Source organism: Protopterus annectens, chromosome 8.part0 (assembly GCF_019279795.1).
Source record: "Protopterus annectens isolate FY-2018-M chromosome 8.part0, PAN1.0, whole genome shotgun sequence".
NCBI lineage: Eukaryota > Metazoa > Chordata > Ceratodontiformes > Protopteridae > Protopterus > Protopterus annectens.
The window spans coordinates 1,504,713,847-1,504,741,473 of NC_056741.1; the positions used below are offsets into that span (position 1 = coordinate 1,504,713,847).

Here is a 27,627-nt window from a genome sequence, read left to right on the forward strand (position 1 = left end):
AAAATAAAATGTGCCAAGCATAACACATTTTTGCCAAAGGTCTGACAGATGGAAAGTTGGCTAAAGAAGGTTTATAATAATGCAGGAGGAAAATACTGTGATAATAGCAGTGTTACACCAACAAGGAAGGGGGTAGGTACAGTGAGAGGTTGGATGAGGAGTAGCTACAGGAAGAAAAAAATCACTGGTAGTAAGTAGGGGAAAAAGCAACCTAAGTAGGAAGTATGCAAAAGAGTAGGATTGTAGAAGCAGATTGGACAACAGTCTGCATTAGTATAGTCTAAGTTTTATAGATGCTGCAGTTAAGAGTGGGGGAGAAGTAGGCGGAATGCATAGCTAATTGGGAAATTTATGTTGGGTCATTGCAAGGGCATGACCATGACTTGTGGTAGGTATCCTTTAGTGCTATTTTGAAGGAGATGAAATTAGTGATAGATCTGACGTGTAGTTGATAGTTTGTTCCAAGCGTTTGCGACAGAGTAGTTGTAAAAGTTTGCCAATATTTTTATTAGGCTTATAAACTTGCAATAGGTTCTATTGAAAGCTGTGGAGAGTTTGAAGAGCACGGATAGGAGTATAAGGCTGGATGAGAGTATAGAGAGTGGGGCAGAAAGATGGAATCATGCAAGACTGAACAAACTGTGAGAAGCTGGGGTAGTAGAATTTGGTGCCGAAATTCAAGCCATTGCAGGTTTCTTAGGGCTCTACAGTGATGAATGCGATAGGGTAGATTAGCAGCAAAGCTAGCAATTTTGTTATAGGTAAGTTCTAGTTTAGTCAGGAGATTTCATTAAAGGTTTGTAAGTATTGGGGGCTACATAGAGTAATGTGGGGAGTAGGAAGACTCGGGCAAGGGAGGGACTTGAGGATTGAGTGAGATATTTTCTGTGTCTGTATAAGAGTCTGAGTTTTTGATGAGTCTTTTTTTTTATGCATAGCTAAGTATGGTGATCAAACTTTAGCTGGTTGTCGATATTGATTCAGTGGAATTTAGTGTGAGGTTCAGTGGCGATGGTAGTGTACAGTGAGGAGACAGAAGGTAGTTTTATGATGTTGGAGGGTAATAGTTGATTACATTTTCTTTGAATTGGTGTGACCTAGGGGTCAATATATTTAAAAATCATGGGCTTTGGAGGAGAGCCCTCACACCAGGGGGTATACAGGTAACTTCTCGCCATGAAACGCACACACACGAGTGTAAATTCTGGGTGCTTCTCTTTGTGGCTGTCATTTGATACTGCAGGACATTTTCACTGATGTGGTCAGTGTTAACCAGGTCATAGTGGACATTTCAAAGTCTATTTCCCTAGATCTCATTCTCTGGGTGGGCTAAAAAAAGAACCATCTTCCAGAGAAATGCAGCTTGATAAATCAACAGATTTCTAGTTACTCAGTCTGGTTAGCTGTCTCAATCTCATACCTGCCATTTACCTTGGTGACTTGATTACCATTGTCCTCGCTGTTCTTGTGAAAGTTCCCCCCCACTTACAGGAGATTGGTTTTGTAGGTTGCTGCTAGGCACTAGACAAGTAAAACTGAACCCTAGTTATTGCAGTCCCACTGGCATATCCAGCTTACTTGCTCCCTTTCCATAAAGCTTTTTTTTTGCCAAAGGTAACCCATCCCTTCACCTAAGTTAATTTTAAAGGTAGTGAGGAAGTGTTTTACAAAAAAGCTAGTTTGTTCCAGAGGTGAGGGACTCTTTGGGAGAGAAGTCCTTTACACTAAAAACTCGTTTATTTTGCATTGAGGGTATGGGGTGTCTTGATCTTGTGCTCGTGTTACTACCAGGTCTTTCTGATATAGAGTAAATCGAAGACAATTGGGTTAAGTGCTGTTTAGGATTGGTATAGATTTCTATGTAGGAGCCTGAAAGAAACTGGATAGAGACAGAGCTTTTAGATCTTTAACTTAAGGAGCTCTTGTATAATGTTTTTTTTTTTTTTGTTGTTGTAGAATCTCTGCAGTTTATTCTTGGGTGGGTACTTCCTTAAAAGCAGATTGTATTCTGCTATGGTCCTGATGAGGGGCAAGAAGGGAAGTGATGTCTTTAGACAGAGGAAAAGCCCATAGTTATTTGGGTGAACAGATTCCTTAAAGCACTGGATTTTTCTAGTATAATATCCAGAATAAAAATGCCTAGATTTCTAATGGCAGTATCTGTTATAAAGTGGGAGTGTCATTTTTGTGACAGATTTACACAAGTTCCTGTTTTTGAAACATTGTATTGGTTCAGTTGTTCTAATTAGACTGCAATCCTGAGACTACAGGTTTTGCCAGATTTATGTCATGATCCTGTCACTACTAGTTTACCTATGTCAGGCCGTCTTGGAAGCATAGTAGTTTTTTAAAGGGTTGTTGATGGGTCTAAGCTTGCAGTTGTTGATGAACATGGTCAGCCAAAGGCCTTTGATAGTTTGGCGTCACAAGGTAAATGCCAAGTAGATGTGGCCCCAGAATAGAGACTTGGAGTACATCACTGGTGAAAAGATTCTTGGAGTATACATAACTCTCAGCTGCCCAGAATTTTGCAGAATGTCTGGATTTTTGCCTCATATTTTGGTCTGTTTCTTATAAAATTTGTGGTTTTCTTGTAGATCATTGATGATTGAAGTCACTTAATAATCAGACATTTGTTTCAGATTTAGTATCCTTCAGAAAATGCATGCTAGCATAGCACCTTTTATTCTAAAAATGTAATAAGAGCAGTATTTAAAATGTCGCTGTTTTGGGCTTTTATTTTTGGCTTTGTCCAGATTTCTTGTGCTAAGAGGTTGAGAGGTGTGAGTATAGTGTGCACCAATTTTAATAGAATGGGCTCTGTCATTAATCAGAGGATCTCTTCTACTTATCTGCACAAGAAAATGTGTTTTCCAAAAACAGTTACTTGGTTCCGTCATATAACAAACGGACTTAAACAAGACATCAGATTTTCTTTTATCCTTCTGTACTTTGGCTGTGGATCTTTTTTGCTACTTGATTGATCAATAAGCTAGTTGGCAACCCAGAGAATTACGTAAGAAATTAAATTGAATTTGATCAGTTTGTAAATGATACCTGATTGACATATGGTTAAGTAAAAGTAAGCTGTGTGCATTGAATTGCTCTCAACTAGAGCTTCTGTGACTCTTTCAAAGATGTCATCTAGGATTGCTAGCCATGATCCACCTTTTATTTTTATACCCAAGTTTGTTTGAGTGTAGTAATAAGTTTACCTGTTGGATGTTCAACATTTTCATTGCATTAACTTGAAAATTATTTTGGCAAGGCTTATACGTAGGGACAAATCTCCACTCTTTGTTCTGTGACCCACACAGTAATGCTGGCAGAATCGATCATATGGTTCATTCACTTCTGCTGGCATTAAGATGTTAATTTCTATGAAAGTTTGACTGTTTGAAGCTCTCATGTAGATCCAGTGAAGTGACTACATTTGAATAGTTCAAGGTCCAGTAGGAAATTTCTTATGGATCCAGGGAACAACCCATTATGTTGTCTGAATCCATGGAACTTCATTCTGGAGAATATTTTTAACATCTTTTTAGAGGTGATTTCTTGGGATAAGGGGGGTATGTATTTGGATAAGCAACAGAAGTAGTTAGAGCTGAATTTATCAACTGTGATAACTTATACTCTCAGGATTTTAGCCAGCGATGCCATTAGATATGAGTTCGGTGCAGTGTTTGGTACTATTTCTAAGGGAAGGAATTTTCTTATTTAGCATTCTAGCATAATTATAGAATACCTTATCTTTTGCTGATTTCACAATTTTTAGTTGATATTTATAGACTTGAACTTATTTGCATTTGTTTACTGGGCTAGTCTGGCTAGACAGAAAAGCCCCTTTTCCATGGAGGCCTGGGGAGAAAAGCTCAAAAATACAAACAGAAAGTTACAGTAGTTACAAAAGCTATACTGAAGAAAAAATAGGTAAGTTACCAATAACGCGTACTATAAAAAATAAAGTTTAAAATGTAAATAAAGTAGCATTAAGGAGCTTATAAAAACGGCGTATAATGTAATCAAAACATAGACGTAGAATGGAGAAGAAAATCAAGCAGCAAATTATACAGTTTATTGGCAAACATAAATTTGCAGTAAATAGGCATAATTAATATTGATCAAGAAGATAATTTAGTGTGAAACGGGCAGTAAAAGGACATGAAAATAAGATGTGCTCTAGTGAGGATGGAAAGAATATAAGAAAAAAATGCTTAGGAAGACTAGAAGAAACAGTATTTGTTTTCAGTAATGGGGTTATGTTACTTAATTATGGTTCATTAATTGCATAATTTTTCAAATGCAACCTACACTTGCACAACCCCGTAATTCGTAAGTTAAAATTCCACAGTTCCATGCCTAGCTTAACCTACATGCTCCAGATGTGGCGGAATACCAAACGCCGTTTCATTGACACTTAAATAGCGAACTAGAAGTTCAATGAACGGCCAGATCACTTTTTCCCCTAGGGAAAAAAAATCGCTTGGCCGTCGCTGTGAATTTACCCTTCTCCCCACTGTAGTGCGATCTCTGAGTTGGTATATTTAGTTGGGGAGGGGTTGGGGCGAAACCCTCCACTTTGTAATATTTTAACTGGTTTGTCGTATGTGGTTGGCCTACCAATTTTTTTTTTTTTTTTCCCCTAGGGAAAAAATCTGTGATCTAGCCGTTTGCTGAACTTGCAGTTCGATATTTGTGTCAATGAAATGGCGTTCGGTGTTCCGCCATTTTGGTGTCATAATATTGACCTGCTCAGGTATAGTAGTATTAACTGAAACATGTCTGAAGAAAACAAAAGGTAATGAAATCTACTCCCAAACTATAATATATTAAGACTACACAGACAAAATAAAAGGGCCGATGGAGTTGCATTACAGTACAAAAATTCTGTACAGGTTACCCCTTCACTAAATTCTCCACAGTTTGGTAAATCAGAAATTCTACCCTCAAATTCCACCAAAATAAGATAGTATCTATCATAGGTGCTTATTTGCCACCTGGTAATCTGTCTATTGCAGTAGACTTCTGCTGGGTTTCATCAAACATCTCCCAAGAAGAGTACATACTGTGTGATTTTAATATTAACTGGCACTCTGTCTCCTTCAGCTCACCTAGCCCGTCTTTGATCTCTTGCAGCTAATCACCACTCCCACCCATTAAAGTAAGAACCGCACTCGGCACTAAGGGAACCTTAATTGTTTGGATTCTTCTCTGTGCCTCATGAAATCTTTATCTGTTACTTGTCCAGATAACCCAAATGACCATCTCTCTCTACTTGTGTAATAAGAAAGCAAACTAATATTCAACAGCAACCATATTTCAGCGTAGCAAGTAACCTCACACAAATTCTTTTATCTAAAACTTTGTAATTTGGAATGCTCTAAAATACATTGTACTAAATGATAAGTAGGTCTTTTTAATTCCACTTTCTTAAATATCCAAATGTAACATGCTCCCCTCAGAAAAAAAAAAGGAGCCAAACCTGCCCCCCTGGTTGTCTGGAAATGCAAAACACCTTATGAGACATGGAGAGACAGCCCTGGAATACGTAGTTATCCAATAAATCACTAACAAATCTTCGGAATTTCAGAGAACTCAAATTAAGTTGGATAAAAAAATACTACACTGACCTGCAACATAAAAAACACAAAAAATCCAAAACACGTTGGTCCCCTAAACCAGCTGCTTAATCCCAGCCACACTTGCCTGTCTCCTAACCTTAACACTAGCAAAAAGTCTTCCAATTGTGCTGATTTCAACTTTCATTTCATTCAGTCAGTCTCATCAGTAGTACAGAATTCCCCTAATACCAACAACCAGACAACAGCACCACCAACCATAACTCTTCATAACATCTCCTTCCAACCAGTTCCCGCTACTTGTATATATATTAAAAATTACTTAAGTTGAGACCCAGCACCTTAGCTCCCCCGACAACCTACCTGGCAAATACTTTAATATAACTGCAGAAGCAATAGACTACCTTATCTCAATTCTGATAAATTGCTCCATCTGTGAAGCATAAGTCGCTACCCTGTGGAGAAAAAGCCACATTCTTCTCCACAAAGGAGGGCATGCACCTGAACTCTTCAAGTTACAGGCCCATTGCCATCTTCACCCCTCTATCAAAATTAATAAAAAAAAAATGCATCCAGTCACAGCTCCTACATTCACAAAATAACCACTGCTGTTCATCTCAGCATGACTGCTGTCCCCATAGGAATGACGGAAACCTAGTGTCTGCCCTGTTGATTTATCCAAGGTGTATGACAGTTTCTCACTATATTCTTCTACATAAACTTCAAATCTAGGTCTCAACACTGCTTCTATATCTTGGTTTCATAGCTACCTCCAAAACAGAGCTCAGGCTGTCAAGTGGCAGAGACATCTCATCCTTCCCCCTGTCCCAGTCAGTGAACCACAAGAATCAAGTTTTAGGACCCATTCTCTTTAACTTCATCAATGACCTACATGAGGCCTATAAAACTGCATCTCTTGTACAGCATGCAAATGACACCACAGTTGTCTGTGTTCCAAAAAAAGACCAGTAACAAACCACAAGAACTTACCCAGGAGCCCTCCTGTATAGAAACCACCTGGCTGTTGTCTGCCCAGCTATTCCTTAACCCCAGTAAATCCAAACAAAATCCTACCTCAGACAGCTTAAGTTAACAAAACCTCTGCCTCGGTTACCTCATCCAACAAAACAAAAATTGAAATTGTCACACGCAACTGCTAAGCGTCTGTGTAGATGAGAACATAAAGTTTGACACACACTTCCAAAATACAGTGAAAAAAAACTACACCAAAACTACACTCTTTCTATAGAGCCAAACCCTTCCTCTCAGACACCTTCTGTCCTCTTGCCTGCTCTTAATGTATTCTGCTCCCATCCTTAACATCCACGTGACCTTGCCAAACAAACTTTAGCAGTGTTACTACAAAACAGCATGATTTGCTGCCAACCTTCCAAGTAAAACCCACCAGTGTGCCACCCTAAGGGAATTACAGAGGCTTGATTTTCCATATTGTTTAACCTACTCTCAACTTCCACAAATCCATAACATTGTGTATGAACCGAACTATCCATTCATTTCCAATTTCATACAAATTTATAACGCTTCTGGGCTACTACGTTTATCAAACAAATATTGATTTTGTGTGTCCAAACCCATCAGTTCTTCTGGCAAATCACTACTTTCCCCATCACGTCTTAAATCCTGGAACTGCATCACACTAGCATTGTGACAAGAACATTCCCTAAAGTCATTTAAAGCTCAACTAAAGTCCTGCATACTCAGTTGCCAGCTCCGTCATATGATGTTCCTGGATAATCTGCAGACTCTTACTGTCAGCACCTTCTGTAACTGTCCGTAATCTACTGCTTACTTCATGATCTCTAGCTATCTGACTATTATCTCTCCTTCTTCACTGCTATGTCTCTCTCCCTTCTACCTGGACCCGCTCAGTACTCTATAATTTGTAACAGTCTTCATCCTATAATTAATTTGTCCCCTACTTGATATCTATTTTCAGCTGATTCCATTTGAAAGTAACTAGACTGTTGTAAGCCTGATATTAGCTAATATTTTACTGTGTTCTTGTAATTGTTTTCATTAGTTGGTATATTACAGTCGTGTACAATTATGTATATGTACATTTATTATTCTGTATATATATATATATATATATATATATATATATATATATATACACACATTTGTTCTATGCAAGTACATTTATCATTTAAGTAAATCTTGTATTACTGCCTTATACTGTTTCTGTAAAATGGAGCTTTTCTCTACTTGTACCCAGTCAGACATGCCCGGTAAACAAAAGCAATAACTATTTAGATCAGAAACTTTGGGTAAAGTAGTTCTAGCTAAGAAATGAGCAAATGCATAAACAGGTATCTGCTAGGAACTTGTTTAGGTTTCAGTAGTGTAAGGGAGTCGATTTGTCTAACTGGGTAAGGGTATATTGTTCCATTGAAATGCAGTTTGAGTAAAGATTGCCTGCTGTGCTGACTTGAATGTAAGACATGTTTTATCTGAAGAGCGACGAGTTCTGTTTGGTTAATATGACTGGACAATATTTTGAAGACTAGGGCATTTGCCTGGGGAATTGATTAGTCTGTATGTAATTAATATGTGTGTGAATAAGAGCATGGGGTAACTGTAACCACTTTAAATGCCTGAGGGCAGTACAGTGATGAGTTCTTTAAAGTAGATTTGCTGCACATTTAGCTACTTTGTTGTAGCATATTTGTAACTGACCAGAGTGAAGGTTTATAAAGATTGGAGAGGCATACAGAAGAGATAAAAGTAGGGACTCTGTTGCATTGTTTTGCTAGCTGAGTCAATTAGTTAAGGTTTTATCATGCATAATCCTCAGTTTTTGGTTATTTTTATTGGTTAGTTGGATGATGTTTTGATAACCTGTCAGCTGTTCAATGATGACGCAAAGTAGATGGGTATGGATAACTTGCTCAATTTTGGTAGAGTTCTTTGTAGTTATTGAGAGCAAAAATCTTTTGGGCAGAGAATTGTTTTGGGGTGAAGTAGCATTGATTTAGTTTTATTTGCATTGAGGTCATCAAGCCAATTTTCAGTTGCAGTAAAAGACGGTTGTGTAAGTTCTTGAAGTGGTCTTTAACTTCTCTTCAGTTCTTTGATAAGCCTTTTGAGATTGATTTTAGCATGGTGAGATTGTGCACCCTTCTTTAAGGAGTATGAGCCTTTTTGTTGTAAAGTTTATTTGGGGTTGTGTTCCACTAGTAGGGCTTCTCTTAGCTTGGCATTATATGTTTTTGGTAAATGGGCACATAAACCTCTCTGCATTCATTGAGATGGGAATATAAACCTTGGATATATGCAGCTGTACTTGCTTATAAGGTAATTAGAGTAGGGGAGTGTTGAACCATCTCAACTTGGCAGCAAGCAAGGGGAAACTGGTTTTAGAGAAGTTTCTAAAGAGGGTTAGGTTGGACTAAGAAATCAAACACACTGCAAAACCAATATGCGAGACAGAAGCAGGATCCAATAAATGGAGTTTCACAGCAAACTTTATTAATTTAAGCGCTTTCGTCGGCCTTAAGCCTCAGACTTCAGCAGAAACAGGTTTATGATGAAGTCTGAGGCTTAAGGCCTGATGAAAGCGCTTAAATTAATAAAGTTTGCTGTGAAACTCCATTTATTGGATCCTGCTTCTGTCTCGGATATAGGGTTAGATTGGACAGTGGTAGACTGGGACCTCATGGTTAATATTGCAGCATGATCTGATTTGACCAGTGGGGGTTTAGCCACTGACCGGGAGCATACAAGCTGTTTGAGGACAAGACTGAGTATGTTGGTGCCTGTAGTGAGGGAGAGTAATTTTTTGAAGGGAGTTTGGAGTGAAACTCCAAGAAATGTGCATGTTTGTATGAAGTGTGGGTGTATAATTTAATGGAGACTAGCTGAAGTCCCCCTAGAATGGCAGTATTTGGGATAGTAGAGGGGGATTCAATGAAATTTTTCATGTCCAGGATGCAATGTCTTGTTCAGAGATTTAAGGTAACAAGGAATTCAAGGGTCATTGTCCTGCTGGATTAATACATAAGTTTCAGATAAGTGCTTACATCCTGCAAGTATTGCTGATTTCTGTGCTTGTAGGCTAAAACTAGTGGTAAATGGTGGTGGCAGTACAATTTAGTAAGGAGAGAGCTCTGTTACTATGCTGAAGCAACAGAGACTATCCACTTTTCCTAGAGTCAGGAAGGCCTTGAAGGGAGGGCATTTTTAGGTTGCCAGTGTTGAGCAAAACTACATTGATGTTTGCCAGATTTGACTTTTGATTTACTAGATTAGCCTGTGTAGATTGACATTGTCTAAAAAAAGACCTCATAATGATAGAGAATCTTTGCTGGTATGTTAAAGCCCTGGGGAGAGAATAGGCCGCCACATGCAAAACAGGTGGAACTACCTTCAATTTCTATCCAGGATAGCATGCATTGGACTTCCTCAGAATGACTGTGCTAAGTCAGTCAGTTATGAAAGTCTAACATTTGCTTGTATTTTGGCATAGTTCTTGATGATGACATATTGCTCAAAACTAATTTCTTTCCAGCCTTAGGAGACATAATCAGTGTATCCATGTCCCTTTCCTTATTCTCTTGAGTGGGTATTGCAAAACATTCATATGCACTGAGCAATAACCATGTTATACTCATAGTTGGGGGTGAATGGACTTGTGTGTCCTAGTGATGTGAATTCTTGCACCTTTAAGGCAGCTGTTAACCTATCTTTATTCAGCCTTGTGAATGGTGTGTTGGTGTGCACCTGTAACAATTACATTACCATGATAAGTGGACTGCTGTTGTAGCCTGTAGCACCTGGCCTTATCCCTCTGGTAAGTTTGAAGTCCTTCCATATCACTGTTGCAGTACTCTTTACTAAAGGGATTCCCTGTCAAGGGTAGCTCAACATCCAGCCAGTATATGAAAGCCTTAGTTTTTTATAAACATCATACTTCACACACATGCTTCCCGTTTAAGGTGTAGCACATAAAGGTGGCATATGAATGTATGTACCTGAGAACAATTTTGCCTCCAGTGCAAATGCTGTCATCGAACATTGATCTGAATGCTCCTTCTGTGCTAGTTACTGATCTGTGTTTCAGGTAAGTGTCTTGTTGGGGTTTCTTACGTTTTATTTTTCAGTGTTGTGGGTGTACACATCATCCATAAAGGGAAATTGCAAGTGTGGGAGGCAGATTCCTCATAATGATTGGCACAATCACTGTATCTCGTTTGGGTGCTTCTCATGACCATGCACAATTTTCTGCCTGCCAAATGTTTGTTCCCAAGACCCTGCGTAGTCGTGTGTTTTCCTTGTCCATCTACCTAGAGAATCAGTGTTGTAAATTGTTGGCACAGGATACGATGACCGAATCCTCCTATCCCGAAGGTCAGCCACCTGCCAAGAAAAAGGCCAAGAGAGTCTGGTTTGTTTAAGCTGCTGTCCTGCCTCCCCCCACTCATCTCTTGTGAGGATGATGAAGGCCCAGTTGATCACTTGGTTGTTGCATCTGATTCCTCTGCTGTGACCATATTGGAGACCAACATGTATCCACCTTCTCCCTCATCCTCAGATCGTTTGCATATGTCTGTTCGGATATTGAAGGGGAACCTCTGCTGATCATTTCAGAAGGTCCGAGGGGGCTTCAGCAGATAACTGTTAGGGAGAAGATTACTATTGTGTTAATTAAATGTAGGCAAGGGTTTAAACTCCCTAGGGTGTTTAGGGCAGACATCCCTCAAATGAAAAAAACAAAAAGCTAAGCACATTTCCTCTGCTGCTACAGATCCCTAGCATGAATGGCAGGATTTTTACCCAGGGTTGTTTAATGTGCTGATAGACCTGAAGCCTCCCCAAGGAGTTTCTGTACCTGTTCCCCTTGGTCCTCTACCCCACTTGAGAGGCCCAGAGAACAGGACTCTCTGTTTAGGACTTGGATTCTGGGGAATAGTCTTTGACGTATTCCAGTCAGATCCCTTCTCCTTTGGATTATGGCTCTGAAGAGGACTTTCTCACCCTTTCCTTTAGGGAATACTGTTTCTCGTATGATGGGGTACTTTAAATGGGATTAATCTCAGGTTTCTGATATGATGAAGTCGCCCAAGTCCTCTGCTGTACCTCATGTCATGACTGCCCTTTTAAGGTATCTTTTCTGCCACTTTTGTGGCTCCAGACTCTCAACCTCTAGCTCCTATAAATCCTGACAGGTTTTGCAAACTGTAAATTTCTCTAAAATGTCCTGCTGTAGTGTCTGTTCTGACAAACTCTGTAAGCTGTTGCCTTCTAAACTGCTTCCTTCAGGCGAGGACAGTAGGACCATGGAACCGGCTGGGTATGAAAGTCTGTATTGCTGCCATTTTGGCCTTTCAGGCTATTAATTATGAGACCCATAAGACCAGGAATATTTTAGCCTTTCTTTCACAAGCTTCCCTGGCCTTTCTGATTCTGAAGAAGACTTTGGCCTTTTCTTTATTGGGATCCACTTATCAAGTAACCCACCACTCTATTAAATGTAATCATGATGCAGCTGATGTCTCTTCTAGAGCTTCTGTTTTGAGACCTAACTCTTGGCTTTGTCTCCAGCCTTTGCCTGATGACATTAAGGCTGAAGTGTTTGATGCTCCTTTTGGTAATAAGAACCTAATTGGTTTTGCAGCTGCTGAGCATTTTAAGTCTGTGAAGGATAAGGGGGCGGCCATAACAAGAACTGAAGCATATTTTTGTTTCTCCTATTCCAAGTTACAGAAGAATTATCCTAAGTCTGCTTTTGTTTGCAGACAGCCTCCTCCCGGAGGTGAAAAAGGTTCTAGGTAGGCTCTTTTTTTCCTGCTAAATCTACTTAGACTCCCACTTCTCAGGAACCTCTTTTTCAGGACAAACCAGGTTCCATCTCTCTGGTTTTCCCTATGTTCTTCGTGTTTCACTGTTGCAGTCATTACATTTGGGTAATCTGCTGGCAGGTTGCCCTCAGTCGGCCTGAATAACAAAGTCTTGGGTCCTGTGTCGGTTGCTGTCTCCTCTTCCATGACGTCAGGTCGTCAGGGGTATGAAACATGCAGCCGACGCCATTTTATTCAGTCTTTCTTTCTGTGTGGTGCCTGAAGCAGTTCGCAAGTGCTGGTCGGCCGAGTCCTGAAATTTCCGTATTCTAATTTCAGAACCGAAGTCTTCATACTAAACCTAAGTATCCCGTTGGGGAAACTTTTTCTTGCTCCTTACCGATGTAGTAAAAGTTAATTGCATAACTTGTGGGAAGCAAATACCTCATAAGGATTTTCATTTGTACTGTATTGCTTGCCTAGGCCCTGATCACAACGTGCCCTGCTGCCGGTTTTGTGCTAGATTTAACCAACGCACTATTAAGCGTTGGTATATTTTTGCTTCTAAATATTTTTGTCAAGATTTAACTATCCTGAAATGTCATCTGTTAGCAATCAGACTACCGGAGTTCACAAAAAATGCAAGGAAAAAGAGAGACGGTTGAGGTCCAAAACCGAAGCTTCTCCTAAGTCAGTCGCCGGTACTCAGTGAGGCGCTATCGCAGCCCCTGATAACCGCTACTTTTGAGTCGCAGGCCTCTACTGAGACCCATTTGGAGTTCAGTATGCCAGGAGATTCTCAGAGTATTGAACCCGCGGATGTCTCTCCCTAGGATGGGTCCAGAGCCGGTGAGCAGGCACCGGCTTCTGAGGGTGTTTTCAGGCCTCAACATTTTTATATTAAACCGACGCCAGCAACAAAAACAAGGTCAAAAACAACTTCTATGTCTAAAAACCCGATGCATGAGCCACGTCAGGCCCCTATGCCTAAAAAAAAAAAAACAGATGATCAAAATGGCCAAGGATTTAATTACCTTGATCAGGAGTTCCCAACCTTCCTCTGCTAAGAGGACTAGGCAAGGCACTGATTATGAATCTTCAGATCAGGTTTCCATTTCTTCTGATTTCTCTTCTGATTAGGAATTTTCTGTTCCACCCTATGAGGATTCTGATGCAGAGGAATCCATCCCATCTGCATCTCCTCCTGAGGATTACTCTTTTGGAGAAACTTTGCATACTTTAAGGGAGCATTTTCACTGGGAGAGTCAGGACGTCTGTGAATCAAAAAAGAGGTTTAGGGATTTCCTTCTTCCTCAGTATAGGCCTTTGGCGATACCTCCTTTATTAGACATTGTTGATGTGTTCTCTGAATCAAGCATGGCTCCTGATTCCCTGTCTCTGGCTCCTAGTAAGCCAGACAGATATTACAGGGTTCCTGACTTCCACAAATTTCTTTTCAAAAATCCTGCTGCTGATCCCGAGACTATTTCTCCGGGTCCCAAGGGTGTTGGAGCTTCTACAGCCGAAAAACCTACCCCTTCTGATAGAGATACCAGGGCACTGGATAGACTGGGTAAAAAGGTTGCAACCTTGGCAATCAGGGTTTTAAACTGCCAGTTTCGTATGCTTAAATATCAACAGCATGTTATGGGCTTACTGAAACAGAAAATTGTTGATTTCTGATTGTGTGGAAAATAGTTACAGGATTTATTGCATGCAACAGAACATGTTGGAAAGCATACTTTGCAATGTGGTTTTGATTCATTGGAGGCCTCTTGTAGGGCCACCATTACTGGATCTGTGATTAGAAGGCATGCCTGACTCAAGGAGCAAAATCTGCCTGATTATGTTAAAGCTAAATTGTTGGATGTCCCTTTGCAGCACGATACTCTGGTAATAAGACAGAAGAGGATGTTCTTCATTCCACATTGCTGCAGTCCTAACCTGTTACAGGATGTTATGTGCCTATAAGATTAAGTTGCAGCCTTAGGGTTCATGGCATCTTGTATTCTGGTGCTTCCCAATGCCAAACTGCATATGAGGAAGCTATTATGGTAATCAAAAAAAACAGGACAGCACTGATTTGGATTTGGACACACATTCAAATAAATAATACCTTGCAAAAAAAATTTTTGTGGTGGGGTCAGAATGTCACCTAAAAAAAAGGACTTCTGTGACCCGACCCGGCCAGAGACATTCTCAGACTGAGATGCCTCTCAGACATTGCTTGGGGAGCTCATCTAAATGGAAGTGGATAGTGGATACACAGTGCAGACACACAGCATCTACATATCAACATCAAAGAGAAGAAGCTATCAGTTCAGTTTTTAATGGAGTGCTTCAGGACACAGAGTTACTCTTCCAGCAGAGCAGACACAAACACTGTCACACAACACATCAACAAACAAGAAACACACCACAAGGGGACACATTCACAACCATTGTGCAGGCAAGCAATACTTTTTTGGGAGACTAACTCTCAGCTTTTCGCCAAGGTTAGAACAGGAAGCACTGCCAGCACAGAGAAAACTGTGAAATCATGGAAGACAAAATGGAATGGATGGAAACTGGAGATTCAAAAATTGACAGTGTCATGGGAACTCCAGGGATAGGCAGGGAAACCTAGATCTGTTAACACCAGCTGCCCACCAGCTGTTTTGCTCCTGCTTGGGATCTCAATTTTGTGTTGGAGAAACTTACTTTACAGGCCCTTATGTTCTAGTGTGGCTTTTAGGACTGCAGCAATGTGGAATGAAGAACACGCCCTGACCAACGTCAAATATCTCTTTTGGTGGGGCCGACTGGACAATAGTTAGGACTGCAGCAATGTGGATCTCGAACATCTCTATTTTATGGGTAGTACAAAACTGTACTTTTTGAAGAAAATGGAAGACAAAGCTAAATCTATGCAAACTGTAAAAGATTTCTTGCAAGTGCAGCCACCCAGGTTCAGTAGGCACTGGCCTACTAAAAATTGGTCCTTTCATGTGTCCAACAGAGCCACTCAGGGCAAACCCAGGTGCTCAAAAGGCTCCAGATATCAATCACAGGGTTCTTGCAGGTCAAAGCAATGAGGTGCCTCCACCTCCAAATCTGGAGGAAACCAAGCACAACCCTACAGTAAGCAGTCTCAATGACTTTCCTCTACCATCTCCAAGCACTTGTCTTTTGGCAGCCCCTTTGGGGGGAAAACTAGCACTTCATGCTCAAAATTGGCAGTTAATTACCCAGGACAAGTGGGTATTAAACATAGTATCCCAGGGGTACAGATTTCATTTCCATACTTTGCCAGTTCCAGACAGATGGCCGGATCTGCCACAAAACCAGTGGGCAGAGGCCCAGAAACAAGTCATGTCCCTCATGGATATGGGGGCTATTCAACCAGTACCAAAAAAGGAAAAAGGACAAGGTTTTTATTCAAGATTTTTCCTTGTACCCAAAAAAGACAATTTGTGGCATCCAATACTTGACTTACCGATTCTGGACACGTTTCTGGACATTCCAAAATTCAAAATGCTGACTTTACAACAGCTACTGCCTATGCTAGACAAGAATGCTTGGTTAGTAACTCTAGACTTGAGGCATACCTGCATATCCCAATAAGGGAATCATGCAGAAGATACCTCCGCTTCAATGCAATGCAGGTTTTTTGCATTACCAATTCTCTGCACTGCCCTTTGGCTTATCTACTGCACCTAGGGTCTTTGCAAAGTGCCTGGCACCAATAATTGCATTCTGCAGACAAAGAAACATTCAAATTTATCCTTATCTGGACGATTGTCTCATTCAAGCAGAGGACAGACACTCTTCTTCAACATCTGGCATTTGTAAAAAGGCTTCTAGCATGCCCTAGGGTACACCATAAATGAAAAGAAATCACAACTGATACCCTCTCAAAGAATTACATTTCTGGGTGCAAGCTTGAATACAACAGGCAAACAAAGGCAACTGACAACATACTTCAAACATATGGCAACAAAAAACCCAGTTATCTGCAAGACCAATTCTGCAGGCTTTGGGGTTCATGGCATCCTGCATTCTACTAATTTCATATGCACGACTGCATATGAGGAAACTTCAATGGTACCTAAAAAGTTTATGGAGTCAACACTGTCACAGCCTGGAAAACAATGATTCCTCTCATTCTTTGCCTACAACAGGAGTTTCTTTGGTGGGCAGAGACATGTCACCAAAACAAGGGACTGTCATTCACTCTACCCTCTGCCACCAAAACCCTAACTACAGACTCATCAGATTATGCTTGGGGGGGCCCACCTGGCAGAGAGATGCATTCAGGGCAAATGGAGCCCAAACCAAATGCATCTGCATATCAACCAGAAAGAAATGCTAGCTGTTCAGATTGCCCTGACAGCCTTCAAGGACTTACTTCATCCAGGACAACTACTGATAAAGACGGACAACACCACAGTTATGTGGTACATAAACAAGCAGGGGGGGGTACACATTCCTACCCTCTTTTCAGACTAGCCATGGCCTTGTGGAACACAGCCTTGACATCAAGCTCAATTCCTGCTAGGAAAATGAAATACTCTGGCAGACGACCTAAGCAGAAATCTTGTGGACCTGCACAAATGGAAACTGGATCCACAAATCTTTAGCATGTTAACACAGAAATGGGGGAGCCCATACATAGATCTATTTGCCTCTCCCCAAAATTATCAGTTGGACAAATTCTGCACAAGAACTCATCACAAAAAAGCATGGAAAGTGGATTCTCTATCCTTCAGCTGGAAAAACCTATCCGTCTATGCCTTTCCTCCTCTGCCTCTACTCTCCAAGGTTTTACTAAACGTCAGACAGGAAAAAACAAAAATGATCCTAATTGCTCCGTACTGGCCTCACCAGCACTGGTACCTGCTTCTAAGGAATATGACGCACCTTCCTCCATGGTACTTGCCTCATACCTCATCTACTGTCTCAGCAGAACTATCAAATTCTGCGCGCACAGCTCCAAACTGAGTCTTGTAACATGGCTAATCAACTAATTATTCAAACCACACCTCTCAGTAAATTTGTGATGGATGTCAGTTTGGAAGCCAGAAGGCCAAGTACTAGAAAATCTTATGCTGATAAATGGAAGAAATTCTGTGCTTTGAACCAAGCACAAGGAATAGACACAGCAAAGCCCAATATTCCTCAGATTTTACAATACTTAACTGAGATACTTGACAAGGGCCTGTCTTTTTCTTCAATAAAAATCCATGCCTCTGCCATCTCTGCTCATTACAACACAGAGCCTCCCCCTCTCATCCACTGCTTAAACAGTATCTTAGAGGGGCCAAAAATTTAAGGCCTCCCAGTAGAGCACCAACTCCTGCAAGGGACCTCAGTTTTGTGCTGGAAAAACTCACTCTGCCTCCTTTTGAACCAGCAGCTACTGTGGATATAAATTTTCTATCTTGGAAATCAGCTTTTCTTTTGTCAGTCACTTCAGCAAGAAGGGTTTCAGAATTACAGGCTCTCATGGCAGTGGAGCCTTTCATTATATTTTACCCGGACATGGTGGCCCTCAGGACCAATCCTTTTATGCCTGAGGTGGTATCCAGTGTGGCTCTTAACCAGACCATTCACCTGGCAACATTTTACCCAGATCCGCAGAACAAGGGGGAGCTTATTCTGCATTCATTGGACGTACACAGACAACTAAGATTCTACTTAAACAGGACCAAATCTCTAAGAAAGTCTGAGCAACTGCTGGTAGTATTTGCTGCAGGATCAGAGGGGAAGGCTATATCAAAGCAGACTATTTCTAAATGGATAAGCCATTGCATTCGTTTCTGCTATTTGCAGCATGGTAAACCTGTGCCCAAGGGGATCAGATCACATTCCATGAGGGCTGCCTGCACTTCAGCAGCTTTTCTCTGAGGGGTCCCAACCAAAGACATTCTAGAAGCTGCTACTTGGAGCTCAGTTCATACCTTCACAATGCATTATCATTTACCTCTCTTCTCTAAATCTAGGGCAGGCTTTGCCACTGCAGTCCTGCAGGGCCTTATAGCCACTCCTAATGCTGTTTAGTTCCATCCTCCCATCCATAGCTTTGGTATTCTACCCAAATGTAATGACTGCAACAGTGAAACACGAAGAACATAGTACAGTTATGTACACTTACCATAAATGTAAATATTCGAGTGTATTCACTGTTGCAGTCTGAGTTACCCACCTGCCATCCCACATTCTATTCCTTTTCTTTCCTTCACTATACTCAAAAGCCTTTGTGGTGTATTTCTTTTAGTTGAAGGTAAAGTTTGTTTCTAAAAGTGCATATATATTTCTACAGTTTATATATATATATATATATCTATATCTATATCTATATATATATATATATATATATATATATATTTGCTCCCCATTTGGGGGGCACCTGACATCTGGGGCAAGAAAAACTGAATAAAATGGCGTTGGCTGCATGTTTTATACCCCTGACAACCGGACGTCATGGAAGAGAGAGCAACTGACGCAGGACCCAAGACTTTGTTATTCAGGCCGACTGAGGGCAACCTGCCAGCAGATTACCCAAATGTAATGACTGCAACAGTGAATACACTCTAACATCTACATTTATGATGTGTACACAACTGTACTTTCCTTAGTCAGGTTAGTTTCTTTCCTTGTCCCTTCCCAATTGGTTAAGGATCCCTCAAGTCTTTGAGGGTTTTGCCCATCTTCTGTAAGGGATACTTCGTGTTGTGGAAATCCCTTCCTCCCTTTCTGGGCATCCCTCAACCTCCTCAGGCACAGCTTCCTTTCTTTCCAGACCTGCTTCGGGGCCTTCTCTCTCTCAAGGCACTGTTCAAACTGTTCCTCCCTTCCCAGGAGGGGAAAGGGGTTTTAATCTAGAATGTTTCTGGTTCCCAGGAAGGCAGGTACCTGGAGAGCCATTCTGGGCTCTCAGCTCAGCACCTTTCTGAAGAGCCCTTCCTTCCGGATATTATGCCTTCAGACCCTGCTTCCTCTTCTTCCCCAGGCTTTCCTGCTGTCTTTGGATCTGTAGGATGCTTATTTTTCACATCCTTTTTCATACTCTTTTCAGGGGGCATTTTCTGTTTCTTCCTTGCATTTTCAGTTCTCTGCTTTGCTCTTAGGCTTTTCTACTACCCCAAGGGTTTTCACCAAATACCTCGCTCTAGTGCTTGCTTTTTTATCAACACTAGGACAACTTGTTCATCACAAATGAGTCTTGGATCTGAGCCGGCAACTATCAGACAGATCCAGAGCTCAGGCTCCTCCTGTAACCCTCATATCTTGTTTGCTGCTAAATACTTCAGACATGATCTTTAGAACTTAAGCTACAAGTCAGATAAGTGTTTTCATTTGGGGTTTTTCTAGTTTTAGTTATCTGTAGTGAGCATTTACTTAGTTTAGGGTAGTTTTAAGTAGTTTAGTTTCCCCCCCTCTCAGTGCTCTTATCTAGCTATTTGGTTTATTCCTCCCCCACGTTTTATTCCATTCCCCCCCTTTTCTCTGTTTTAAAAAGAAAGACGTTTTTCAGTTAAGTTTAGAGGGGAAATTGTGTTTTTAGCTTGTGTTTTTCTTGTGGTTCTTTTAGTGATTTCTTGTTTGTATTTGTGCGTGCGGTTTACTGTGACCGATAAACCCTCTGGATTCGAGAGATGCTCCTCATACAGCCTGAAGATGCCATGTTCTGACTCGCACAAAGACTGTCTTTATTCCTTAGGGGCGGTGCACCTAGAGGTTGAATGCGACATTTGAAAAGTTAAAATCTTTGGTACTTTGTGAGACTCAGATGTGCAAAGATTCTTGGGATTTTTTAACGAGAATTAATTAACTGGTTTTCAAGAATAATAATGTATTTGTAACCATTGGTGTAAAAGATGTTTATAGTGTAATCACACATGATGTAGGAGTCTCATGGTTTACAGAGTATTTATATGAAAAAGGAATTTCACATCCCAAGATTAATACCTATGAGGCATTATTGGAACTAATATTGAAAAGCAATTTTTTAATCTTTGAACTTTGTTTTGTTTACAAAAAACAGGGGTAGCGATGGGTTCATCATGCAGTGGGCTCATCGCAAATATAGTTATGGTGCATTCGAAGAGAGTTTAATTCAGTGTATATGAAACAATGTAATTTATACACGCAGTTTCTTGATATATTTATTGCATGGGAGGGTCGTATGGACTCGTATGAATTATTGAATTATATCAGTTATACAACAAAATGGATGAAAAAGTTTATCTGGATAGCCTTCTAGAGAAGGGTACCGTTGGTAAGCAATTTTTGGCTAAAATCCATCGTAAGCCAACCTTCTCTAATAAATACCTTCATTTTAATAGTAGTCATAAATTAAGTCAAAAGTGGGCTGTCGTAAAATGTCAGTATGTTCGGGCGGCCCAGATGGTGTCAACATTTGAGGACACTATAGGTGAATGTGACGTAATAAAGGAAATGTTTTTGGCGTGGGAATAGCCAAATAAATTGGTTAATGAGTTAATGTTGAAAGTGATCGGTGAAAGGGAAGGTGAGTGTTATAATTTGTATTGTAGGTGTTAAAAATATTTTTTAATGATTAGCAGATGGATTTAAAACTAATGGAAAATCCACAGTGTTCTGGAATGTATGATTTAAATGGTAGCAAAGCCTCTTTTATAATGTTGTTTGGATAGATTAGCAATAAAAAATATCTTGGAGAAGAATTGGGTGATTTTAATAGAATTTGGACTTGTAAGACAGAAGGTGAGTGAAAGATCCAAAATAGTTTATAGAAGGGGTAATTTGAAATCAATTTTAGAAAATATTAAGTTTAGTGGGAATAGTGTCAATAACATTAGTATTAATTTTAAGATGGCAAAGTGAGTGGACATTGCATCTACAAGCCAAACGATCTGTCATAAATAGTCAGGTTTATGGTAGAAGGGCATTTTGATTGCCAGACAACAGGGGTTGTTTATGCAGCCCTGTGTGAGGCTTGTTTTGTATTTTTATATAGGAAGGACTCAACAAAAATTAAAACACAGGATATTGGAACATAGTAATGATATAAAGAACATGAATGGAAGTGTGCTGGGATGGCTTGTTTCAGAGTTTTCTGATCATGCCTTTAACTTTATTATTATTGAAAAGTTATTGTTGGATGAGAGGAGTGGACCATGGCCACTGAAACTGGAGAGGCAGGAGTTATACTGCCAAATATTTTTGAATGCCTGGTCTGAACGATCATACTTCAACCAATCCCCTCTTAAAACTAAAATCCTTAAGTAGTTAATATTTATAGAGTTGTCAATTAAAATGGTGTATTTTCATCAATATTGTTTTAAATGTTATTTTAAGTACACCATTGGTATTAATGAATGAACGGATGTAGTGCCATTTTATTGGTTGTTTTGGGAGGCTTGGATGTGACACATATATTTAGATATTTTAAAAGAGGAAATGGCTGTATCTTGTGCGTTTCTGATTAAGTTTTTTAAAAACAGACGAAAGCACTAAATTAAATTTCTTTTGATCTAAATCAGTTTGTTGGTGGTTTAAATGTAGAGTTCTTGGAGCCGTAAAGTACACTTGTGTAGTGAGTAGCGTTCGTGTTTGCGGTCAGATGATTTAGTTTCTTAAAGTAGTTTGTTGGGTCTTGGAATTTGTTTAGTTACAAGGAATGTTTGGGAGATAGTATGTACTGGTACTGAAAGATACAAGGTCTAGAAAAACAAAGCAGGTTGCCAGGGCAGGTGGCTTGTGTTAAAACATTGTTACTTTTGGTTAAGTGTTCATGTGCAGCACACAAGTGAGCAGCACTAGGATCTGCAGAGACTCTACTTGTTAACTAACGTGAAACGTCAGAATTCTGCATGTATGTTTCTGATAGAGTATAAAAACTGCATGATTTTGCTGCTTGGTGAGACTGATTTAAAAACTTTGAAGGCAGTGTCCCATGGTTGCACTTCCAGAAGAGTTATTGAGTCCAAGACTAACAAGTAATTAATGTTTGTTATGTATATTTTAACAGCACTCTAAAACTTGGCCATCCCAGTGATATCCCTAGGAAGAGAATGTGCAAGAGGAGATTGGACATCTGGATTCCATTCGATTCTCTCACTGACTACATTGATTTTGGTGAAAGGAAGGGTCCCCAGATCTCCACCTGAGGATGTCTCCTTAGGAGAAGTGCTGGCAATTTTAAAGCAGAAAGGTGGGTGGTCTTCTGATCCCCCTTCCCAGGAGGAGTTGGTGTTTCTAGAGACCTTCAGGTTGGTCTCAGCTATATCTTGGGTGATCCCTCTGGCTGATGTGCTAATATATCTGGTTTCACTCCATGCATGGAATGAACTGGATACTATAGAGCCAGTTCCCAAATGACCTGATAAAGTTTTAGCCCTCCTGAAAGACAGGACACACTGAAGTAAAGGGGTCCCAGTAGATGCTATGGTTGTAGCAGCAGCCACCAAAAAAAGAGCCTGCAGGAGTACATCTGATGTCCTTCCATTCATGTGTTGCAATATTCATAACCTTTGGGATTTTCTGCCTCGGACAGCCTGATATCCAGCCAGTATACAAAAGCCTGCTGTTGCTTTAAGGTATGCTGTACGTTACATGTGTGCTGCTCGCATAGTGTAGGGCATAAAGGTGACATCCCAGACATGCCGTCCTCTGAACTTCTTTGCCACCGGTCTGAACACATCTCTTGATCGTCTGGCCTACATCCTTGCCGCCAGTCTGGATGCATCTCTCAGTCATCAGTCTGAATGCCTATGCCATGTTTGCTGTTCACAGAGCTGTTGCAGATAAGTGTCCTGTTGGGAATTTTTTTTTCTTGACTTTTGGTTGCTTGTGGGTGTTAATGTCATCCAGGAAGGGTAAATGCCAGTGCAAGAGATAAATTCCACATAAAGACCACCATGACTAGTGTTTATTTTGCAGAGGTGCCTCTCACGACAATATGACCTGCTCTGTCGGGCTTTCATACCAAAGACTGCGAAGTAGGCTTTGTTCCTTTGCTTTGTATCTGGAGAATCAGTGAATTAAGCTTTTCACTAAGGATACCATAGAAGGACCTTCCTGCCTGGATGATCAGCCATTAGGGAAGGAGGTTAAGAAACCAAGATTGGAATCTTCCACTGCCCAGCCTCTGGCAGACGTTTCGCCTGAAGTCTGTGAGAACCTGAAGGTTTGCCTGGCTTTGTCTGATTCCCCTGCCATGACCAGGTTGGAGACCGGTGGGATTTGGCTTTCAGCACATCTGATGAGGCTTTGCAGATGTTTGATTCAGACATTCAGGGGGAACCATGATTGATTATTTCGGGGGGGGGGGGCAAGGGGTGTTCTTCAGGTTTTAATTAGGGAAGAAGTCCCAACTTCTGTTATTGAATGCAGTCCTGGGTCAGAGCTTTCCAAGTTTTACTGGGCAGACATCCCATTAAAAACAAAAAACTGAACATCTGTCCTGCTTCTAGGGATCCTTAGTGAGTAGCAGGCCTTCACTCAAGATTTGTTTAATGTTTTGATGGCATTAGAACCTCCTCAAGGGGGTTCTGTTCCAGCCCCCCTTGGTCCTCTTCTCCTCTTAAAGGGCCAAGAGAACAGGATTCCTCTGAGGAAGAGTTGGATTCTGATGAGGAATTCTTTGCTTAATCTTTCCATATTCCTTCTCCTTTAAAATATGGGTCAGAGGAAGAGGAATCTTACAGTCCTGAAACTCCCTTTGAAGAAATTTATTTTGGGGCACAATATCCAGTATGATGGAATTTTTTTAAATGGGATTGTGCTCATGTTTGAAATCCATAAGAGTTTCTATGAGTTGTTGCAGATGGAATCTTGAACACCTTCTGCTATTCCTCCTGTTTTAGCTGCTTTGTTGGATGCATTTTTTAATGATCCTCTGCCCGCTTTTCCCAAGAAACCTGATAGATTTTATAGGGTGCCTGAGGACTGTAACTTTTTGTACAAATGTCCTGCTGCTGACCTTTCAGTGGTGTCTGTAGCCTCTGACAAAACCCCGTCATTTGCTTCCTCCGCCCAAGTTACTATCTTCTGATAAAGATAGCAGAGCCATGGAAAGGCTAGGTAAGGTATGCACTTTTTGTACCTTGGCTTTCAGGGCTGTTAATTTTCAGACCCATATGTTCAGGTATGTGTTGGCTTTCCTTTCTCAGGCTTGTCAGTTATTTCTGATCTCCCAGACTCAAAAGTAAAACTTCTGCTCTTTCCCTGTTAGGGACTTCTCAGGTGGTGGTTCATTCTATCAAGTCTAGTTATGATGCAACCGATGCCTCTTCTAGGGCTGCTGCTTTTGGCTCAGTGATGTGGAGGTATTCTTTGCTTTGACTTGAACCTTTGCCTGATGATTTCAAGGCTAAGTTGATGGATGCCTCTCTTGATGATAAATTGTTTAGGGGAGCTGCTGCTGGTTGAAGTCCCTTAAGGATAAGGAGAAGACCTTAGAGGAATTTGAGCATGTGTTTCTCTCCTGTTCCTAAATTTCAAAGAAACTACCCCAGTAAAGCCCGCGTTTTTGTATGCAGTCTTGCCTTGTCAGTAAGGGCAAAAATAGTGGAAAATGGGCTCCTCCTGCTAAGGCTTCTCAGACTTCAGGTACTCTGAAGTCTTCCTTTCCAGATAAACCAGGTACCGTCTTTTCATAGAGACATCCCTCTTTCTCTTCTCTTCTTTCTCTCTCTCTTCCTGTTTGACTTCAGATTACTCCGGATTCTTGGGTTCTGTCTGTTATTAGCCAGAGGTATTTCATGGTATGGAAATCTCATCCCTCTTTTATTGCCATTCCTCAGCCTCTTCTGGAACAACTCCCCTTTCCCTCAGAGATGCTTTTGAGAACTTTTGACTGAGTACTGTTCAAGGGGCGCCTTTGTCCAAAAGGGGGAAGGTTTTTTTTTTCTACTCCAGCAGGTTTCTTGTTCCCAGAAAAGAGGGTACTTGGAGACAAATTCTAGACCTCTCTCATCTAAACACTTCTGAAGGTACCCAGTTTTCAAATGCTGTCTCTTCAGACTCCATTTCCCCTCTTGCTTTTGAATGTACACACCACCTGTTGCAACACAACAGAAGCAAAGGAGTCGGCCAAATAAAATAAAGGCATGTTTATTAAAAAGTTATAAGAGTTGAGCGCTTTCGTTCCAGTATTATTCGGAGCTTCATCCTCTTTTGCTTCCTCAGGCTTGTATGGTGAGTCTGAATCTCAAGGATGCTTGTCTTCATATTCCAATCCATCCCATTTTCCGGTGGTTTTTGCATTTCTTTGTTGTTTCCTGGCATTTTCAGTTCTCTGCTTTGCCCTTTGGCCTTTCTTCTGCTCCAATGGTATTCATCAAATGGCTTGCTCCTCTGATTGCTTTTTGCAGGCTTTAGGGGATCCATGTATTTCCTTGGATGACCTATTGACTCAGGCCTTCTCTCCAGAGGTCTTGTTGCAAAATCTTCATTATTCAATTTCCCTTCTTCAAAGCCTGGCATTCAGAATAGACTTAGTCTTTTCTGACTCCTTCTCAGGATCACGGTTTTCTAGGTTACAGGATTCTGATGGTGCCTATGCTGGCATCCCTGCCTCTTCCCAAAGCCTTAACGCTCATTTCCTCCTTTAAAATTCTTCATCCTCTGGCCTACATTACAGCCAGGGAATTTCTGAGAGCTCTGGGTTTCAATGCATCCACTATTTCTGTTCTCCCTCTGGCCAAACTCCACATGAGAAAGTTTTCGGTGGTTTCTGAACTTGGTTTGGCTTCAACATGCACATCCTGTAAGACCGTAGGTTCTCTTCTTCCTGGTCTCAAGAAGGAGCTTCACTGATGGATCTAGCAGTTGTCTCTAAATACAGGGCTTCCCTTTCACCCCCCTTTTCTGTTCACAGACACTTCAGACGTGGGATTTGGAGTAGTTTTGGCTCCTTAAAGATACATAGGGGTGTGGTTGCCTCTTCAGCAGAAGGAGCACACCACCACAATGTCAGAGATAGCTCTTCTGCTGGCTCTTCAGGCTTTTCATCCTCTCTTCTCCACAGGACCTCTCGAGGTATTTACAGACAATACCAGAATTATGTGGTATAAAAAAATGGGGAACAAGATCGTAACTTCTTTGCTGATTGGCACTCCTGGTACATGAACATGCTGTCCAATATCAGGTGACTCTTCATTCAGTTTACATTCCTTCAGGTCAAAACATGGTGGCAGGCACTCTGAGCAGGTCCTTAACTCAATTCCTTGAATGGATGTGTTTCTGGACACTGTCCACTGATGGGGTACTCCTCAAGTAGATCTCTCTGCCTCCCTTCTGAACAGGCAACTTCTTAGGTTTTGTGCCAGAGTCCCAGGTCCTCTGGTGTGGAAGTTGGATGCCCCTCCCTTTCTTGGAAGGAGATGTTTCTTTATGCATTCCCTCCCCTTCCTCTCATTCCAAAAGTCCTGTTCAGAATTCAACAGGTCACTCCCAAAATCTTGTTGGTGACTTTCTTTTGGATGAGGTAGCATTGGGTTCCCTCTTCTGCATTTAGCCAAGGGCAGTCATCACAAGTTACCTCCCAGGCTGAACCTACTCACACAAACAAGGGATCTTTTGTCCATCCCCTCATGTGCACTCAACTGAGGTCTATGTTATATTCTTGAAAGCCGACAGTGTTGAATCTGACATTGTCGACACGAGAATATCGAACTCTCAATCTCGAGTGTGTAAACGGAAATCTCCGTAAGGGGAGATTTCCGTTTACTGCAATGTAGTGCGGTCTCGGAGTTGGTATATTTAAGTAGTGGGGGTGCAGGGGGGCCCATCCCCCTGCTTAAACCCGTTAGGGTACTTTTTTCCCTGTTTGTCTTTTTATAAGGTCGACGTTTGAAGACATCGACCATATGTTCTATGTTTTCAACCGTCGATCTTATTAGACCCCTCAGCTGACCCTGTGGGTGATAGGATATTGATTGCACAGACATCTTTTTTCAGATATGTGCTTAGGGCCCTGCTGGTGGCCAGGAAACACAATACTAGGAAATCCAACTTATCCAAATGGAAGATGTTTTCTGTTTGGAGTCTTTCATAACCTGGATCCACTTACTGTGGATGTTCCTTTTGTTTGTTCTTTGTGTGTATTGCTCAGTGCTGGTTTGGCCTGTTCTTCTGTTAAGGCACACTAATCAGCTATTTCTGCTTGTCTGCCTTTATCTCCTCCTTTAGCTTATGGATTTGAAGCTAAATAATTCTTAAAGGCGTCCTTCATATTTGGACTCCCACGAAACCTGTTCTTCCTCCCTGGGATCTTAATTTTT

At 41.0% G+C, this 27,627-nt stretch overlaps 1 protein-coding gene across 1 annotated transcript in view; it reads left to right on the forward strand.

Moving 5' to 3' along the window:
* ST14 (ST14 transmembrane serine protease matriptase) overlaps positions 1-27,627 on the forward strand; it is a 1,989,024-nt gene that overhangs the window by 553,699 nt on the left and 1,407,698 nt on the right. The gene's annotated exons all lie outside the window — the stretch shown is intronic.